This window comes from Camelus ferus, chromosome 10 (genome assembly GCF_009834535.1).
Source record: "Camelus ferus isolate YT-003-E chromosome 10, BCGSAC_Cfer_1.0, whole genome shotgun sequence".
Lineage (NCBI taxonomy): Eukaryota > Metazoa > Chordata > Mammalia > Artiodactyla > Camelidae > Camelus > Camelus ferus.
Genome location: NC_045705.1, coordinates 17529034 through 17547377, shown reverse-complemented (window position 1 = coordinate 17547377; position 18344 = coordinate 17529034). Strand labels below are relative to the sequence as shown.

At 36.9% G+C, this 18344-nt stretch overlaps 1 long non-coding RNA gene across 1 annotated transcript in view; it reads left to right on the top strand.

Moving 5' to 3' along the window:
• Positions 1 to 16535, top strand: part of LOC116666334 — a 623984-nt gene extending 607449 nt beyond the window's left edge. Inside the window, exon 7 of the long non-coding RNA XR_004323130.1 lies at positions 14479 to 16535. This is a non-coding gene — a long non-coding RNA (uncharacterized LOC116666334). The remainder of the gene's footprint in view (positions 1 to 14478) is intronic.
• The last annotated feature ends 1809 nt before the right edge of the window (positions 16536 to 18344 follow it).

The window sequence follows — 18344 nt, the reverse complement described above, 5'->3', positions numbered from 1 at the left end:
AATATTTAGGCTTTGTTGTCACAGAGACAAGAATGTGAATCATGCTCTGCTGCTTACTTTCTTGAGAAGGTTATGTAACTTTTTAGAACTTCATTTAGCTCACCTGTAAAATGGACATGGTAATAGTTATCTGAGTTTTACTGAGAATTAAAAGGAAGGACTAGCACTTTATAATCACCTAAAAATAGTCTCCCTTCTTCCTCAATTTGGTAATTAATAATTCCTGAGTGCTTCACTGTCATTTGTGTTACGACCTCCTTTCTCTTCAAAAGAAAAAAAAAATTAGAATGAGGAAATACTGTTTATACACTGATTTTCTTGGGGAAAAGTAACAAAAGTAGTATAAGAAATAACTCCTTCACCAAAAGAAACAGACTGATATGTCTTCATTGGAGAATTCGATCATGTTTTTAAAGATCAGATCATTCCAGTAATACTGTCTTGTCGGTAGCAGCCAGATTGGACATACAAAAAGCAGGCAACTTAAAAATTCTTTTTAAAGTTAACTTCACATTACATTACCAAAATGTGACAAAGACTGCATACACACAAAATTAAGGATTTATCTTACTATAAATATTGATAAAAATCACAAATAGAATTTTAGCAAATAGAATTCAGTAGCCCATTACAAAGTAATACATCATGACTAATTTTTTTTTATAACAGGAATACAATATTGGACCAACATTAGGAAATGTATTAATATGATGTATTATATAGATCATTGTATTGAAATAAATTATATGATCATATGCTTACATGCTAAAAAGACATTTTTAAAAATTCCACACAGTTCTTGAGTTTAAAAGTCTCAGTAAGATCGGAATGAATTGATCCTTCTCAGCATGATAAACTATGTATATCTTGAAAAAAGAACTAGTGTCATGCTCAACAGGGACACATTAAAGTTAAGAATAAGGTAAAGATTCCCACTACCATTTATATGCCATTTAACGTTCTACCAAGCAACTGAACAATAAAATTTTGTGAATGAAAATATCAGAAATCTAAAAATTTAAAAGAACAAGGCAAAGTGATCACTATTTTCAGACGAGATGATCGTATATATAGAAAACCCAGGAGAATCAACTGAAAAAAAAAATACTATAGATGATGAGATAATTCAATAAGGTTGTGGGCTAAAAAAAATGGGCAGATGTCAGCATCTTTGTTATGTAGAAACAAAAAACAGTTAAATGCGGAAAGTAAATAAATCATTATGGGTAAATATAAAATACTTGGGAATAAATGAAAGAAGTCTGCAAAATCTAAATGGGAGAAACATGGAAATAGTAGTTATTTTGTAACTGTAATGCTACGCTGATAAAAATAACGGTAGCCTAAGGATTCTAAAGTACACATGTAAAAACAAATAAGAAATACTAGCCAAGTGACCTTGGGAGAAAGAGGAAGAATTAGTCTTAAAATAGACTAGTATATAATAATGCTTTAATTACTAAAATATAACACTGGTGTTTAGACTGATCCATAGAACAATATAGAGAGTCTATAAAAAACTGGGTTGTGGGCAGACAGCTATAAAACATAAAGCTGGATCCATGCTTCACACTACACATTAGAATAAACTTTAAACAAGTATTTAAATGTGAAAAATAAGCCATACAAGTCTTAGCAGAATACATGGGAGGATTTCTCTATAAGTTTAGAGAGAGGATGCCCTTTCTAACTTACCTAAAAGGAAAAATTGGTAAATCTGACTAAGCAGTACAGAGCTTTGCAAGGTAAAATCATATATCTGTAAAAATATAGATGACAAAGTTAAAAAACAATCAAAAAATTGGAAAAGTATTTGCAGCTCATAACACAAGAAAAAAAGATGCTCTACAAGAAGTTGAGAGGAAGAGCATTAATAACACCCAAAGAAACATGAGCTGGGGATGTAAACACAGAGCTGACAGAAAAAGTACAGATGTCCCTTAAACGTGTGAAAGGTGCTAAATCTCAGTTATGATAAAAGGAACTTCAAGTTAAAACAAAATTTCAGTAGCAGATTTCATTTTTCAGATCAACAAAAATCCCAGAAGTTTGACAACAGCTATTTTGGTGAGTTTATGGGACAATAGACTCATTTCACATGAGACTGCAAAATAGTACAATGGCTAACAGAGGCATTTTGGCAATTTCTGTCCGAATGAGAAATGCTTTAACTTTTAATTCAACAATCCCACTGCTCAGAATATTCAATAGATATATCTGCACACGTGTAAGATGATAAATGTGCAGGGTTATTCATCCAGCATTGTAAGAGCAAAACATTAGAAACAAGCCAAGATTCCATCAGCAGGAGAATGGTTAAATAATCTGTAGAACAGCTACAAGATGAAATACTATGCCATTAGAGGGGAAAAAAGATGAAATTCTCTATTTACAAATATGAAAAGTTTTTAAGTGAAAAAAGCAAGATTCAGATCAAAGCATATGATTTTTTTTTTGATGTAGAATAGGAAACTTAGTATATCTGTTCATATTTTCTTACACTTGCATAGGAACACTGGAAGGATATACAAAAATTTAAAGTTATAACAAAAAAGAATATGAAAGGGAATATATGCGTATATATGTATGACTGAAACATTATGCTGTGCACCAGAAAGTTGATGCAACGTTGTAAACTAACTATACTTCAATTAAAAAAAAAAACCTGAAAATAAAAAAAAATTAAAGTTATTTGCAGCTGGAGATGTGGTGGGAGTCTGAGGATAGAAGTAAGACTGAGATATTTTACAGATGGTTTTTTTTTGTTTTTACTTCTTTAAACCACGTGAATATTTCTGATTCAATTTTTTTTCCAGTGTGGGTCTTGACAATTCGTTCAGCCATGACCTGGGGTCAAATACTTAGGCTTGCTTATTGTCCCCTGGAAAATACAAAAGTGACTTTCTCCTTACTGGTGCCTTCACATGAATTTCATTTTCAAAAGTGAAATTAATTAATGATGTTCTCTGGCAATGCAGACTCCAGGAAACAAAAAGCCTAGTTCTGCCTTTTGTAGTCCCTGCTGAGCCTCCAGCTGAGTGACAGCTAGAATGCTCTGGCTTTTCCTGTGCTTGCAGGTAGAAAACAAGGACAAGCATCCAGCTCTGATTTGCCAATATGTTTTCTTCTCCACTGAATCTTTAATAGGTTCCTCCAGGTAAAGCTGGTTAGGCTTCCTTGGGTGCTTTCCAGAGATGTCAAATGTAGGCTAGAGCCATAGAGTTTTTGTTTTTTTAACGGAAGTATAGTCAGTTTACAATGTTGTGTCAATTTCTGGTGTATAGCATAATATTTCAGTCATATGTGTACATAAATATATCTATTTCCATATTCTTTTTCATTATAGGTTACTACAAGGTATTGAATATAGTTCCTTGTGCTATACAGTATAAACTTGTTGTTTATCTATTTTATATATAGTAGTTATTATCTGCAAATCTCAAATTCCCAATTTATCCCTTCCCTTTCTCTTGCCCCCAGTAACCATAAATTTGTCTCCTATGTCTGTGAGTCTGTTTCTGTTTTTTTAAATAAGTTAATTTGTCCCCCCCCCCTTTTTTTTTTAGATTCCACATATGAGTAATATCATACGGTATTTTTCTTTCTTTTTCTGGCTTACTTCACTTAGAATGACAATATCCATGTTGCTGTAAGTAGCATTATTTTATCATTTTGTATGGCTGAGTAGTATTCCATTATATGAATATACCACAACTTCTTTATCCAATCATCTGTCAATGGACATTTAGGTTGCTTCCATGTCTTGGCTATTGTAAACAGTGCTGCTATGAATATTGAATCAAGGGTCTCTCTGGATATATGCCCAAAAGTGGGATTGCTGAATCATATAAGTCTATTTGTAGTCTCTCGAGGAATCTCCATACTGTTCTCCATAATGGCTGCACCAAACTACATTCCCACCAGCAGCGTAGGAGTGTTCCCTTTTCTCCACACCCTCTCGAGCTTTTATCATCTGTGGACTTTTGAATGATGGCCATTCTGACTGGTGTGAAGTGATACCTCATCATAGTTTTGATTTGCATAGATTTTGTTTTTTCTTTGTAATTGATTGAGGTATAGCACTGGGCTTCACCTCTTGTACCTGATCACCATCTCCGTTCTGAAAGGCTGGTTCTTTAAATATTAAGAGAGAATGAACATATTGCTATTGTTGATAGTCAGCTACTTTTTATTGCTTAACCACACAAGGTCACAAATAAAAAGTAAAGGACGATTCTGAGTATGGTTAATGGGAAGTAAGCACTAAGCCATGAAGGATGCTGGAACCACTATCTGAAGAAAAAGAATCCACTCAATTTGATTTCTTAGCTTCATTTCAAATTCTCTCTCATTCTATATGAAATATTAAGAATTCAGAGATGAAATAAAATGGTTGTGACACTTCCTCTAAGAGTTCCCTTAAAAGAAAAAAACAAGACTTCTCTAAAGCAAAATTATTTTGCAATTATTCATAGAGTGCATCAAAATCCACATAATTCTTGCTGAGGTTGCAAGAGCAGACACCTAGATATATAGACAAATATCTAAAATAAAATGATGTAACCATTATAATGACTCTGTTAATTAATACCTCCGTTAATACAGGAAAAATGTGATATCGGTTATGATAAAATTAGTTACCATGAGTAAGTCACTTAGTTTCTCTGTATCAGTTAGGGTACACCAGGAAAGCAGATTGAAATGAAGACTCTCTTGCAGAAACTAAAGTTTATACAATTTGAGGGAAAACAGGCTTCGGAGGGAAGTTGGAGGATCAGAGGGAAGTCACTAATGAGCTCCCTTGAAGCAAGGGCACTGGAGGACAAGGTGGAGCTTGCAAGGACATCTGGAATTCAGTCACGTCCAGCCCATGGTGTAAAACTACAGGGGGAACTGGTGGAGAAGTCAGGGGAAAGCTATTTCCTCCAATCTTGTCGCCCTTGGTCTCCAGAACTAGCGGTTGGGGAAAAGAGCTGGACACAATGGACACAAGAAAGGAGAGGAAGAGAATAAACTGGAATTCAATGGCACCTCTGTATCTGTCTTCTACTGCAGGGAAGAGCAAGGATAATCTCAAACTTGCATGCATTTCCATGTCTGTCTCTCACTGTATCTAACCATGATAGGCTCAGAGAATAAAGGCTACCAACTTCCTCTGCTTCTAAAATCTCACGTAAATTTCACAGTTGCACCAGGAGTACACCTGGACCAGACAGGGAGGAGGATTCTGAGAAATGCAGCATCGGCTTGGCCAAGCTGGCCCCGAGTGGTAGCACCACGCAGTACAATTCAATCAACAGGTACTGAGTACTCACTCTGCAGCAGGAACTAATCTTTTGTTCAGAGATGAGAGACACTGTCTCTATCCTTACCAAGTAAACCATTTATTTAAGGGACAAAATATGGGGAAAAAAACTATAATTAAGATCGGAAAAATAGCTCTGTCTAACACTGATGATTGGGTAACTCAACCCCTGTCTCTCTGGCTCGTTATCTCTGCCAGAGAAGATGAAGAAGCTAACTAGTTTGACAGCCTCCTTTTGTAGCTAGGAGTGATCATGTGACAAAACTATTATAAACTGGATCTAATTGGAGTTCTAATTGGGAAGGCATAGTTTTTTTCCAATGATGGGGAAAAGCACAGCTCTCCCCTCATTCTGGCTTTGAATGTGGATGTGAAGTCTGGTGCTTCAGAAACCATCTTTCAGCTGTGAGAGGAAGGCCAGGAGCTCTCTTGACTCTGCTGATCCACTAAATGCCAACATACTTCACAGTCTAGATTTCTCAACAAACAAGAAGATATAAACTCCAATTTATTTAAGCCCTTGTACTTACGCTTTCCCATTACTTGCAGTTAAATGCATCCCTAACTGTTTCAGCTGTAGAAATAGCTACAGTAAAGAAAAAATAAAATCATGAACAGCTTTGCTAAGGAAGACACAGTTGAATTGTTTTTTTTAATGACCAAGCAGATAAAGGTAGAAAATTTTACCCAGCCATGTAAATGTAAAACAGTACAATATATAATAAGCAGGTGCTTTATTGCATTAAAGCAAAGATTTTTTTTCACAATCCCAGAAAGTTCAGTATACATCTTCCAGTTGAAAAGTAAGGGAAATAAACAGAACCTAATGTTTTTAAACCTTCCCTAATGGCATTGAGATCTGCATAGAGCAATTGATATTGGATGAGTGTTTTGGAGAGAAACATTGGGACTGAAAATTATTGGTAGGGCAATGGGCTATTGACTAAAGTCTAAATGAAGGAAAATCAGTTAGGGACTGGCTACAATCTGTAGCCTAGAACATAAGATATAATGTTGGTCTGTGCGCCAACACTTCTTCACGTATCAGAGACAGACATTATTTTCTCACCAAAGTCATCTGCTGATCCCGGACACACCTTTAGAATCCTTCTCAACATGGGACTTCGGCTGGTCACTATCTAGCAATTAGAATTGGTATGTGAGAAAAAAAAAATTACTTGCAGTTCTGATCTTGAAATATCATCAGAGATCTGGGACTTGAAAATGAAAACCTCAGGGTAATCCTGACATTTCAGGTCAATATAGAAACATAGGCATGTTTGGATAAAAGAAGCGTTTAATGATGCTTTTGTATCTGATAGTTCCGGGTTTGAATTTTGAATTCTGGGTGCTAGTCCGGGGAGTTTATCCCTCAGTTTGCACCTTCTCTAAAAATGGAGTTAAAGTACCTAATTCACAGATATATTGTAAGTAATGCATGAGTTAATTTCTGTGAAATTATTATCTATAAAATATCTGTGAGGATGATAATGATGATAAAATAATGAGTCTGAGAGTCTTTTGTAATTGAATTCAAGGAGGAAAAAGCAGTTGTGGATATCAGATGGAAATCTCATCAAATGGAAACTCTCGGGCTATATCTAATTTGAATAGCAATTAAGAATATATATGAAAATTAGTCAAAAAAACCCAAAAGGTAGAGAAGCAACTCAAAACTGCAAAGCAGAAATACCACCTTCTTCGGGTTTTTTTGTTTGTTTGTTTTGTTTTTTGACTCGTTAGCATTCTTTGGATTAAATATTTTAAAAGGTTCTTTGAAGGGTAGAGGTACTAGGTCTTTGAAGTGTGCAATTATGCAGAATAGGATCAATGTGCCTTTCTTCGCCCTGAATTCCTAACAGTAAAGTTTTAGTTTGAAATATGACCAGCAATCCCTTCTACTTTCATCAGATTCCACTCAGGAATAGGTCCAGCTTTAGTGAGACCTCAAGCACATAAGATTTGTAGGTCTTTCTTTGAGAAAAGGCATGCAAAAATTACACATCTATAATGAGCCTTGAAAATGAATATTCAAGTAAAATAAGAAAAGAAATCACAATAAATTACTGTCAGCTAAATGACTCAAGCCCCTGTTTCTGAGCTCTCTTTAGGCAGCTTACACGAAACCCTTAGAGATGCTTTCTGATTGTTACCTGGCTTTTCATACCTGAAACACTGCCCAACTCTCAGCCCCTCCCAGCCCTCACAGGACGCTGAAGCCTAAGATTCATCAAGTTCACAGCAAAGCCACCTCTGGTTCCATTCTAGGTCATTCTAGGTCATATTGAGCTGGCAAAGCAGTAGCAAATTCAGTTCTTCATGCATTTGAATGTTTTTCTTTAAGCATGATGCATTGGTGACCAAATTTAAAAGAACTTTCTAGTCTACTTTTTAGTAACTCAGTTCTCCTAGAAGCATGGTTTTCAATGCTAACCACACATCAAAATGATCCAGGGCACTGTTAAAAAATACCTGTGACTGGCCCCACCCCAAGAGTTTCTGATTTAACTGGTCCTTACTGGGGCTTAAGCATCAGCGTTTAAAATGTGAGGTAATTCTAACGTGAAGCCCAGGTTAAGAGTCACTGACCTAGGGAGTTGCAAGAGTCTAAAATACTTATCCTATTTGGCTAATACAATCTGCATTGTAACTGGTGGTTGACAATTGAACAGTATATTATCTCCTAAGTTTAGATTGCTGAAAGGATCAAATTATGTACAGAATATAGACACCAAGTGCACATTTGAGAAACTGCCCCAAGCAGAGGAGAGAGGAGGGGCAGAAAGGAAATTTGGAAAACTTCATGTTTCTTTTGTCCTAGAAAAAATAGGAATCAGACAAATCAGAAAGAACATGAAACATATCGATATACTTTTGTCAACTAAAATAACAAACCAAAGAAGGAAAATTTAAAAATAAATGAGAAAAGGCACCAAGCAAGGTAATGGAATACGAGTAGATGTTAAATATTCCTGGATGACTCAAAATTGCTAGTTGGAGCACATCTGTGGGTGGGGTTTTTTTTTTTTTTCAGACATCAAATTAAAGAATCTGACAGCATGACAGGTTATGACATAATAAGTTCTGTCATTCTGATTTTTCTTTTTTCCTTCTCCATCGGTCTTATTTAATAGCAAACGTGAATTTTCCTAGACACTATTGAAGCAATTCTTCTTCAGCCATTTAGTCTATTAAGAGGAAGACAAGATGGCAAAATAAATACATAAAATAAAACTGTAGTTGGATACAAGGTAAAAAAAAAATCATTTGCCCTACTTAAAGAAAAATAGAAAGTGTCAGTTTGGGAAAGAATTTAAAGAACCCTATTTTTGATATTCAATGCGATTCCATTTAGCTCCAGAATTGGCAGAGACTGAAAGGGAAAAACGGTTTCTGTACAGATCTAAGTAAGTACAGGGTCAAGAAATGACCTCATTTTGTTGTTTTCAAATTTTCTTTTTGCTCTGGAATTCTTTATTTCAACAAAATCTTAGGCAAAAGCTCAATTAGCTTAATATGGAAAATGAAAATAACAGAGTTAACCTGGGTGAAAAGAAATCCGTAAAGTTGAGATAGGACCCTGGATAGGTTAGGGAGACAGTGCCTCCTGACTTTTACACGTTCAGCAACCCTCGTAGCACTTCCTCAGAATCATAGAAACGACGTGGAGAACACTTTAAAAGCCACTAATACAGAGAATTCAGGTTCCAGATTCTGCTGCTAACAAAAGAGAGGTTTTTTTTTTTTTTTTTTAAAGAGGTGATTTATTCCACTGGTAACAACAGACATAAGCTAACAGTGCTTTGTTTTGGTTTTTTTTATCTTACTATTGAGCAAACTCTATGGTTCTGAAAGAATCCATTAAAATGTGGAATACAACTGAATTCATGATATATTTACTGATCACCTCTACATGTTAAGAATTCTCCTAGAAGCTACAGGTATCAAGGACTAAGTCAAATGGAAGAGTAAGTCAAAAGGGAAGGGAGAAAGATCTTTTAATCAATTTTACTTATCAACTATTGTTTGAGCTTCTATTGTGTGCCAGACACTGTTCTAAACACTTTAAAAATAAATAAATGGCCCCAAGAGCAAATAAGCAAGTCCTCCAAAGAACCTACGTTCCATCACAGGAAGAAGGAAAATAAATTATAAACACTAGGAATAAATGAGAACGTGACATCCACAGAGTAAGAGGGTTTGGGAATGCTGGGGGTTTAGTTACAATTTCAAACGGGAGATCACCATAGGTCTTATTGAGAAGGCACATTTGAGAAAGACTTGAAGTAGAGGAAGGAGTAAACCCTGAGGATATCTGGAAAGCACCATTCCAAGCAGAGAGAAGAACAGTAAATACGCCCGGGGGTGAGAAGAAGTCCTGTTGGGGGAATGGTGGGATGTGTAGCTGATGTAAGAGAAAGATTAGTAGGACCCAGGGTCAGAGAGATAATGAGGGACGGAAGGAGGGAGCATGGCAGATCGCACGCACCTCCAGTGACAATGCTTTCATTTCTAGCTTCTCCGTTTCTATATCCTATCAATTTTTCATGCCATAGCTAATGTGCGCCTTGCTTCCAGAAACCTTTACTGTTCTCGCAAGATGAAAGGATTCTCTTTCTGTTTGAACAGCCACAGCCCTTTGCTGCGCCTTTCTCACGGTATGGATCAGCACCGACTTCACACGGGAAGTTTTAGTGATGATGTCTGGCTGTCCTACCAAACTGCCAGTGCTTTGTGGCGAAGAAATAATAGTTGATAACAAGCATGGTCCCTGAGGTGTAATTAATGCATAAATGACATTTTCCAGAATATCTTTGTGAGTTAAAATGTGGCCTTTTCTCATTCATCAGTATCCTTATTTTATTTACCTTGGTGGTTACTTTTTTTTTTCCACAGCATTTACAACCAGAATATAGATGCCGCGGAGGATGAGGATTAGTTAATAAGGCTGATAGTTTGACAGAGAAGAGGTTGTTATGGTGAATTTTGTGAAGAAAAGGGCAACCATGGGAAGGGGAGGAACACCGGTTTTATTGAACACCTACTGCCACGTGTCAGGTGCTTCATGTCTGACCCTCTTTTACCATCCATAGTGTGTATAGAAGCCACGTGCTCAGGATTTCCATTTTGCAGATAAGAGAGATGAGAATCAAAGAAGTTTAATAACCTTCCAAAAAGTCACATAATGCATGTGGTGCGGGGACTCAAGTCCTTTGATCCTCAAATCTGTTGCTTTTCCTTTGGTATCACACTGCCTCCGCAGATCTTCGGCCTTTATTTTCACACGATCAATTCAATGAAAATGTTTTGAAGATTTCTTCTATTTAAATGCAAATTTATGGAAATGTTAAAGTTAGGTAAACAACTCTGCAGACGGGGCCTGGGGCAAATGAAGTTTACCTGAGAACCTATTGTGAGGGGCACTGAAGGCATGAGGTCAGGAAACAAAAGTATAAGGCTCCGTGGTACGTGGCAAACATGAGAAATTATTTTTAAAAGCCCCACCTCTCTGCCGGAAAGGTCACCATAACATGGAAAGAAAACTACTTCTACTTAGAGGTAATAAAATGGTTCTTAAGCAGTTGATTTGCTTTTCACAATCCTTTCCAGGAAATTTCTCTAGAAACACGAAAATTGTTTTGATTCTAAGAGTGCTCATTTTAATAAAGCTGCTTTTTAAATGATCTTACAGAACAGTAAGTGCTAAAAGACAGAACCAGCTCTGTTAGAGCCAAAAAATCAAAGCAAAGCCAGCAGTAAATTGATAATTCAGAGAAGGTGTAAAAATAGAATCTTAGATCCCTCCTGGGCATTAATATCACTTTTTTTTTTCCTAAAGAAGAAAGGAATTTTCTGTTACCTCATAGTCTCTCCATCAGCAACTGAGATCAAAGGAAAATACTTTAAGTCGGCCTGGGGAATGTAGGCAGGAATTTGGCCATTGTTCTGCTTTAAATCAGTTTAGGGCTCAGGTCAATATGAAACGTTGAGAAGAGGAGAAATTTGCTGTTTCCTGAAAATGCAAACTGTAGTAACCATTCATCATTTAACTGAATGCATTAAGGGGCATACTGTGTGTTGAGCCATGTAGTCAATAACTGGGATCCAGATATAAGACATAGACTACCCATCCTCAAGGAGTTCTGTCTTTCTATTAGGTGAGATACTTGTAGAAATTTGGAGAGTTGAGAGACAATAGGCTGGAGGGGATTTAAATTATTTGGGTCATACAAGTGAAGGCTTTTACTTTTTATAAGAAGGAAGACAATCCAAACTCAAAGAGAAAGGAAAACACTAATGCTTAGGACATGTATATTAAATAAATTATTCAGCTTTTGTAATTATTAGAGAAATGCAAATCAAAACTACAATGAGATATTACCTCACACCGGTCAGACTAGCCATCATTAAAAAGTCCACAAACAATAAATCCTGCAAAGAGTGTGGCAAAAGGGAACCCTCCTACACTGTTGGTGGGAATGTAATTTGGTGCAGCCACTATGGGAAATAGTATGGAGATTCCTTAAAAAACTAAAAAATAGACTTATATGATCCAGCAATCCCACTCCTGGGCATGTGTCTGGAAGAAACTCTAATTCAAAAAGATACATGCACCCCAATGTTCATAGTAGCACTATTTACAATAGTCAAGACATGAGAGCCACCTAAAAGTCCATCGACATTTGGATAAAGAAGTTGTGGTAAATAGATAGATAGATAGATAGATAGATAGATAGATAGATAGATAGATAGATAGATAGAATGGAATACTACTCAGCCATAAAAATAGTGAAATGATGCCACTTGCAGCAACATGGATGGACTTAGATATTATCATACTAAGTGAAGTAAATCAGAGAAAGAAAAATGTCATTTAATATCACCTATATGTGGAATCTAAAAAAAAATGATACAAGGAACTTATTTACAAAACAGAAAGAGACTCATAGACATGGAAAACAAACTTATGGCTACCAGAGGGGAAAGGGAAGGGGAGGGATGAATTAGAAGTTTGTGATTAGCAGATACTAACTACTATGTATAAACTATATAAAATAGATAAACAGCATGGTCCTACAGTATAGCACAGGGAATTGCATTGAATACATGGTAATGAAAATATATATATATATATTTATATATATATATATATAATATATATATATGTAACTGAATCCCTATGCTGTACACCAGAAACTAACGCAGCATTCTAAATCAATTAAATTTCAATTTAAAAAAATACTATACTTACAACTCAAGGTGTTAACTGAATAAATCTGGATTCTGCCAAAACCAAAATTATTCAGCTCTTAGAATTTCACACTTGAAGGAGTTAATGCAAGAGCTACCATCTTGAAGCGCTAGAAGGACAGTGGCTCTCACTCCAGTCCCACAATAGAATCACAGATGCTGAAACAGAAGCTCCCTGAGTATGGCCATGGCATTTCTATTTTTAAAAAATCTTCCAGATGATTCTATTGCTCAGCCAGGATTGAAAACCATTGATTAAGCCAGACAGTAGACAGGGATTTCCTGCAAAGAAGAGACAAGTAGGTAGAGAAAACATTTCAATGTTAGTTCCTGAAGACAGCCCACATACTCTATCTTAGCATGTATGTCAGGCCCCCAAACCTCAGCCCTCCCCCTCCACTGTTATCTGGTCTTATCTTGGCTCCACTGAGAAACAGCCAGGCTCTTTGTGACAGGACATTATCCTTTATTGCTTCTGCTGCATGAAAAAGTACAGCAGGGTGTAGGCTGGGGTGTAGCAGGGTGCACAGCAGGGTGTGGAGCTGGTCAGACCTGGAATGGAGTCCTACTTTGACATGTACTTGTTCACTGAAATACAGCAAGAAGAGATGTCAGACCAACGTCCTTCAGAGTTTGTTTCTTTTGGTGAATTCCCTCAACCTGTTGACAGTAATTTATCTTCAGCTGAGACATGAAGAACTTTGCACTCAAGCTCTCCAAATGTTTGGGTTGAGGGCTCAGGATTTTTGTTATTTAGTGACAGTTTTGCTTTGGGTTAAATTACTAAGCTTGTCTAAGACTCAGGGACTTGGATGTAAGATGGAATGCAGTAGTGAGGATTCCATTACAGATGCCAGAAAACCTGGTCTAACCTGGGTTAAACTGAAACAATTTTGTTTTCATAACTGAACAGATCAAAGATGAGCACTGACTTCAGATAAGGCTTGATCCAGGATTCAAACACTATCACCTGGATCCAATTTCTATCTCTATTTTTTTCGTAGATTCACCTTACTTTTTTCTTTCTCTATCTTAAGCTAAAATGTATTCTTTTAAGAAAACAAAACCAGCAACTCCCAAGAATGTATCCTAGTTTGGGCTATGGGGGAAATAAGAATGTTTCTTCCTGAAACGTTCCAGGGAAAATGACATTGTCTTTCACACTGTGTATGAACTGCTGATTGGCTCAAATTTGTCACATCCTTTACTTCTACTTCAATCCACAGGGATTTAATTAACAAAGTGGAGAAAAGATGGCTCCTCAGAAGGAAATTAAGGTTTATTAAACAGGATTAGAATGAATGGATATTAGCATGGAAACATAGCCACAATATCTTAGAGTTCTGTAAAGCTTATGCAAGATAATATATGTAGAACGTTCAGCACAGTGTGTGACACATGGGGGGAACTGAGCCATTTCAGTCACATCTTACTAGTTTACAGGTGCATAATGTTTAAGGGTACCCTCATCAAGATTAAAGTCCTAACCATTCCTATCAAAGATAAGAAGGTGTGCTAAAAGTATGTCACAATGCCAAACATTCAGCCTTTCATGTACAATATGAGGTGGGAAAAGGGAAAAAAATCTTGTGTGACCATGAAGAATGGTTTGCTCATTCTTCTTTTTGAGACTTCTTGGACTGTCTTCTCTCCTGCTGCTGGTACAGTAAGAGAGCCCCGGAGTCTCCCAGGCAGGGGGTTCAGTCTCCTAACCTATCTCAGAGTTCTGTCTTGGAAACTCAGGGGAAAGAGGTCTGGGCAGCCTGTTTGACCTGCCTGTTTAGTGAAAAATATTCTTGTGGCTTCCATGTTGTCTTTCCCAGTGGACTAGGAGACCATGCTAAGGCTAGTTGTCTACTTTTAGCTATAAACATGGAATGTTCATAGGTCTGACATACCATTTTGGTCTCTCCTTCTTTTAGATCTTCAGCATGTGAGACTATGGTCATAATTCAGAAATTTCAGATGACCGATACATCTCTCCTGGAGATCCAACTGCCTGAAGAGATGGCTCTTCCCTTTCCATAGACGGACTAGGGTTCTCACGCCAACCATGGAGGCAGAGCATGGCTCTTTTTTGTGTGTCTCTCAGGCTTTACTCAACTCTCCAGTTACTCTGCGGGCCCGTGTTGAGCTAAGCAAAGAAGGGGGTTCTGTCTGACACCAGTCTGGGAAATGAAGCCGGAAGAGGAGCCCTGGTCACACTGAATCGTTCTGTCTGAGAAGATGAGCTGATCAAGCAGTTTGTTCACTGAACCTGAGTTTTTGCTACCACAAAGATCTACTTATTAGTCAGATGGGGCTGCCATTACAGAATACTGCAGACTGAGGGTTTAAAGCAACAAAAATTAATGTTTGCAGTTTTGGAGGTTTGAAGTCTAAGGGTTGATCTATGATGAGACCTCTGTTCTTGGCTTGCAGACAGCTGCCTTCTTCCTCTGTCTTTACATGGGCTTTCCTCTGTGTGCTTGTGGGGAGAGAGTGATCTCTGGTGTCTCTTTCTCTTCTTTTAAGGCCACCAGTCCTATTAGATAAAGCCCCACGCTTATGACGTCACTGAACCTTAGTTACTTCCTTAAGGGCCCTATTTCCAAATACAATCTTACTGGGAGTTAGAACTCCACGTTGGGGCAACATAATTCAGTCCATTATGGTAACCAACAAGCAAAACCCTGAGGCCACTCAAACTAGAAACTCCCCCTCTGCTTGTCTTTGTGTGGTGAAATGGGACCACTGATCAAAACTTTACAGAAGCAGAAAAAATGACTTAAAGAAAATTATGATATTTCTGTGACTATTTGTGGCATCTGAAAATTTCCCAGGAAAGGAATCTTACAAAACATACACTGATGTTCTCTTCACAGCATAACTCCTCATCAGCAGCCCCTCCAGTCTCTCTTCACCACGAATCCAGGACTTCTGGAGGCAATGTCAGTATGGCCATGAGATGCTTTCAACTCTGCTTTCTGTCTGGTCCTTTCTAGACCCGAGGCTCTCATTAAATAAATACATCCTCCCCTTCCCTATCCTGACTCCTTTTCTCTCAACACCTGTTCCATAATATTATGGTTTTTTTCCTTCCTCCTCATTAGAAGTGAGCGCATTCTAAATTAAGTCTTCTCTTTTTCATCTTAATTGGATAATGACTTTTACTTTTAGATTAACCAGAGTGTTTACAGACACAACCTGCGTGCTTTTGCTTAATTTACGGATTGGTACTTACTAGAAGGCTGGAAGGCAGTCCTGTCAGAGTCTAAACAACCTTCTTAATATGGCATTAAGGTCCTGGGAAATAGCAAGAAACAAATCCAGTGGAAAGACTCTTATTCTGAAAAACATGACCAAAAATTCAACAGGTCCTGAGACACCATTTCACTTTATTTCTCAGGACTCATTTGTTAATATTTAAATGACAAAGAAGAGAATTAACTCAGAGTTTATTGAGATCCTATTATGTGCCAGACAACGTGCCAGGTGCTAAAAATACAATAAAAAAGATACAGTCCCCGATAGAAAGGTTATCACAGTCTAGTAAAAAAGATAAACAGCAAAACCCTTGCTCCTCAGTATCAGACGGGGTGAAAACGCGGTCGGAGTCCCGGGGACCTAAGCGTGGGTATCTATGGAGTAGAAGGAACTTCCTGGAGAACACAAACATCTTCGGCTAATAATGTTCATGTAAACAAAGAGTATGGTATAAATTCAATACATTTTTGTTGAGTTAATAAATGATAGTATGTTTATAAGTTTCAGCAACTGTAACAGGGGTTTTAAAAATCATGTGTCAGGGATGGAGATAGCTCAGTGGTAGAACACATGCCCAACATGCATGAGATTCTGGGTTCAATCCCTAGTCCCGCCATTAAAATAAATACAAAAATAAATAAATAAATAAATAAATAAAAATCATGTGTTGTCCTAAAACCCTAAGAGGTTAACATTTTATAGTATTTATTTACATTTTTCCTAAATAATTCTGTGGGCATGCTTATTTACTTTTAAAATATCTATACATAAGTGGGCTATATATGTATATATATATACAAACTTGCAATACATTTGTAATTACATATATATATATATCTGTAAATACCATTCATTTAACATTTCATCCTGGGTCTCATCATTTTATTAAGTATTCTTCAAAAATACTATTGATGTTTGCTAAATATGCCATCATATAAAATAGCTTATAACTAACAAAACAAGGCTGGAACATAGATTTCTGAGTATAATTTGTGGATGGAATATTACAAGCTAGTGAGTTTAGATGCCTTCCTTCACCTGAGTCAGTAAATGATACAGACAGGATTACCTGATGGCAAATCTGTGTGTGTTCTGTTCTGGGTTTTTTTGGGTACATGCCAGTTACTTTCCACTACACCCTTTTAAGTCTTTGTTTTTTAAATGAGTTTAAATATACTGGAAGGCTTTCTGACAACTTATACTGAGTTTGGTCCTATTGCTTGGTAACTTTTACCTATTTTGCTCTGAGTTTAGTAGCATTTCCCTTTAGAACTGAACAAGCTTAGTGGATAAGAACATAGGGTTCATTTTTCCCAGTTTTGAATCTTGGCTTTTCCACTTAACTACCTGTGTCCTTTGGACAAGTTACCATAACTTTCTGTATCTCAGGTTCCTTGTTTTAAAAATAACAGAAACCGGGCTGTTTTTTTTTCAACACTGTACACAAAAATTAACTAGAAATGGGTTAAAAACTTAAATGTAACCCATGAAACCATAAAACCCCCAGAAGAAAACAGGGGAAATCTCTTTGACACTGGTCTTAACAATGATTTTTTTTTTTTGGGTGGGACACCAAAAGCATAAATGACAAAGAAAAAATGAAAGTAAAACTACATTGAACCAAAAAGCTGCTACACAGCAATGAAAATAGTCAACACAGTGAAAAGGCAACGTATAGTAAATATTTGCAAAACATACACCTGATAAAGAATTAATATCTGAAACATAAAGAACGCAAACAACTCAGTATGAAAAAACACAAATGACCAGATTAAAAAAATGGGCAAATAACCCTGAATAGACATTTTCCCAAAGAAGATGTGCAGATGGCCAATAGGTACATGAAAAGGTGCTCAACACCAACAATCATCAGGGAAATGTAAATCAAACTACAGTGAGATGTCACCTCACACTGCTGGTGGGAATGTAAATTGGGACAGCCATTATGGAAAACAGTATGGAGGGTATCTATAGTATTAAAAATTGCACTACCATGTGATTGAGCAATCACACTTCTGGGGGTGTGTATCCAGAAGAATTGACATCAGTATCTTGTAGACATATCTGCACTCCCATGTTTATTGCAGCATTACTCACAAGAGCTGAGATATAGACACCATAGTGGAGGTATGGATAGAGAAAATATGGTATTATACATACAACTGACAATTATTTAGCCATCAAAAAAGAAGGAGATCCTACTATTTGCAACAACATGGATGAGCCTCAGGGACATTACACTAAGTGAAGTAAGCCCTAGGGAGAAAGACAAATATTGTATCTCACATACATGTAGAGTCCAGAAAAGTCAAACCTACAGAACCAGAGAGCAGAATGGTGGTTGCCAGGGACTAGGGGTGAGGGAAATGTGCAGATGTTGCTTAAAGGGTACAAATTTTCACCTACAAGACAAGTAAGTTCTGGGGAGCTAATGTACGGTGGCTGTAGTTAATACTATTGGACTGTATGCCTGAAGTTTTTTAAAAGGTACGTCTTAAATGTTCTCATCACACAGAAAAAAATGAAAACTGTGAGATAATGG